Consider the following 3,470-nt stretch of genomic DNA (forward strand, 5'->3'; position numbering starts at 1 on the left):
TGTTCGGTGTCTGGTTTTTGTTGTGCGTCCGTATGATCTACTTCTACGGGTAAAACCTCACGGCTTGCATGTTTGGTACTCCTTCATGTGGTTCTTGTACCATAACCTTATCAGTAATCAAATACTTTTGCACCCCAGTCATTCAGGTGCACCCCCCAAAACATGCACAAGTGTACACACACACACACACACACACACGCGCGCGCATACACTGACACACACAGTGATGGGTTAGATGAGACTTTGTACTGAGCAAACTGAGCTTCCTGGCAGGTGGTCCACCAAATGATATCTTAATGACCTCTGTCCTGTTCACATGCGCGCACACACACGCACACACACACACACACAAATATACTCACACACATACCGGTCAATTGAGGGAGTGAGCATGGGGATCATGAATTGGCCTCTGATGGTAGGATGAGGATTTACTGATTAAATCTAAAGAATAGCAAAGACACAATGAAGACAAATAAGCACAAGGTCATGCCTGATATAAATATGACGTTATGATTCCACTCTCTTTCTCTGCATGCAATATTTTTAGAACAAGAAGGTTCTTAAAAGTTCTATGTGTGTGTTTGTGAATGTTTTTGTCACAGCTACAACGGCTACCCACGTCTAAAATACGAGTTGCACCATCTGCTCTCTGCTGAGACCTATTATAGCCTTCCCAGTGTACAGTTGGTGGTCTCTCCTTCAGCAGCCTCACACACTGTCAGCCCATGTTTGCATATATTTGCGTGCGTGTTCATGCGTGTGTGCATGCGTGTGTGTGTGCTTTAGCTCCGTCAGAAAGGTTGTTGTGTGCACTCTGCAGCCCACCAACTCAGAAAACCCAGATGGGATGAGGGATCATATTCTTGATTAAAAATGACACAAGGAGTGCTGAATTCTTCTCTGTGGTGTGTGTGAGTGTGTGTGCTGTGTGCATATGCTTGTATGTGAATGCAAAGGCAACACACACTCCCACATGTTAGTTTTGTACCTGCTCACACACTGAGTTAGGTGAAGCTCAGCTCTCATTTCCTGAACAAGTTGATAAATTCCAGATATCCTATCCACCCTACACATGAAGCCAGCTCAGCCTGGATGGAAAGAGAAACGTGGACCAGTGGCAGGAGGGTGCATACTTATTTTATGCAATTAACCTTTAATTAAGAAGGCAGAAGCAGAGGTGAGGCAACGAGGAGCCACAGTGGAACAATAAGGTGTCTGTTCATTTATTCCAGTGTTCAGGCACTGGAGTCCCAACCTGAGAGAGAGAGATGAATCTGGATCTGAGAGAATTGCAGAAAGAGGGATTCATTCCTCTTTTTTGGCTATTCAAACATCCTTGACCTCAAAGCAAAGAACAGTTAGGTCTGTGCTATCAGTGGCAATTAGTTATTCCGACACCCACCATTCAAATGACGGTGATCCCAAGAGGATGAGTCTAACGGTCCGTGTCCATCAAAGTGCTGCAGCTGAAAGCGTAGAGCTCAGAGGTGCTGTGTTCCTTTCCTTTTTTTCTTTAGCTGACACACTTTTTCAACACAAGGTAGAGCAGTGTGTTGGTTCTTAATAAAGACTGAACCGCAGAGGGAGAAAAGATAGACCCGCCGGTTCGTGTTGGTTCATTTGGTGGGTGAGGTTGTTCAGCACGTCGACATGCAGGACGGGATGGTCGGTCTTCGTGGTATACGTCTCGCCGCTCTCCAGGTTGGACGGCGTTTTTCTTTTCAGCAAAACAAAGTTGTTACGGGGTTTTGTTGCTGACTAATGTTCTCCTCTATATTTTTTTCAGCCATAACTTTCTATACATGTATTTAATAGCACATGTCTGTAAGTTCTCACTGCCATGGTGATAAAAAGCAGTCATCAAAAAAATGCTCAAGTGAATTCATTACATTCTAGAAAATTTAACTCTGCCCCTTCCTGAGACTTTTACCATCAGAGGATCTAATAGTCTGAAAAGGCACAGTTAAACAGCATGGCCTCTGCAGTCCCTCTGGCAAAGCGTCTCATTCTTTTGAACTGGAAGACTTGATGTTCCCACCTTCCTCTGGCAGGTGGATTTGTGAGGTCATGCATTTTCTCCAAATTGAAAAAATAAGATCAGACCTGTTGGGAGAGGCCATGAAGTTTTATGGAGTGTGGTAGAGTTTTATTTATTATGGTGAATGTTTCACCATGCCTCTTATCTCTTAGGTCTTATCATTTCAGTATGTCCGGCTGCTGCGTGTCAATACTGCGTGATATGGAAATATCAAGAAGTCATTAACAAAACAGACGTTCAATATTTTATTGGTTTGCCCATAAAAAAAATTACAGATATCGTTCCTTAATGGAGGAAATGTATTCAATAAGGGACTGAATGCTGTTACAGAATATTTTAAGAAAGTATTGAAGAAAAATTATTGCATGTTTTCATTTTCTCACCACCGAATTGCTAAAATTCCCCTTTTGTTCTGATTGAGCTGTCTTCCCAGCCTCGAAAGTGGGACGCTGTAAGTTCAATCGAACCAAAAACATTGTAAGCCGCTTCACAAATTCAAGAAGAATTACGATACCTTTTTACTCTGAAGTGACTTGATTTATCTCACGGTGTAAATGCTCTAACCATGTGCAATCCATTTTTGAGACAGTGCTGGCAAATCAGATTAAGTGTACCGTGGACACTTCACATACTTTCCCTCTATTTATTTCTTTATTTTTCAAAAATCAACTTGTCTCTGATCTGAAGGTTTAAGTGCTGAAATGCGATTTTTTTTTTACAGCAGGTAGCTTGGAGAGATTTGCTCTCTTCCTGTCAGATATATCTTTGCCCTGCGCTGCCCCGCAGATCACTGCACACACTCCTTTGACTATTTATGGCTGCAGTTAACTCCCAGTGCTCTGGTAAAGAGCTTCAGCAGCAGGTGAAGTCAAATATGTAGTGGAGAACCATATCCCAGACCTAATACAACATTAAAGCCCATAAACTAACAGGAATGAAAAATAGCGTGGGCCAGACTCACCAGGGTTAAAGATTTAGCGTGTGTTTCTACACGCGCATGCGTGTGTGTGTGTGTGTGTGTGTATGTTTGTGTGTGTATGTGTGTGTGTGTATGTGTGTTTTAGGGATTGTAGTGTGATACCAGATTGATTCCAGACCGGTGTTTCTGTGAATTTGTGAAAGAGAATACACCTTGCCCTCATTTGGCCATAGTGCTGCTGTTGCATAGACTTTATCCGTTTAACTGATGGATGTTTCCCAAGAGAGTCGCAAACATACTGTAACCTGCAGGAGATGAGAGGACAAAAGAAGAGAAAAGACAGGAAAAGAGGACAAAGGAAGAAGAGAGAAGGAGAGAAAAAAGAGCTCAACTTAACAGAGCACAGGGTTGGTATTGTACAGCCCGCCATTTCTCTGCCACTCGATTCTACTTGATTCTATTCTTGCTGTGACACACAGCTTAGTGTCCGTTTTCGCCTCCTCGTTCCAA

Source organism: Aulostomus chinensis, chromosome 16 (genome assembly GCF_037954235.1).
Source record: "Aulostomus chinensis isolate RoL2024-O1b breed Wild chromosome 16, RoL_Achi_v1.0, whole genome shotgun sequence".
Classification (NCBI taxonomy): Eukaryota; Metazoa; Chordata; class Actinopteri; order Syngnathiformes; family Aulostomidae; genus Aulostomus; species Aulostomus chinensis.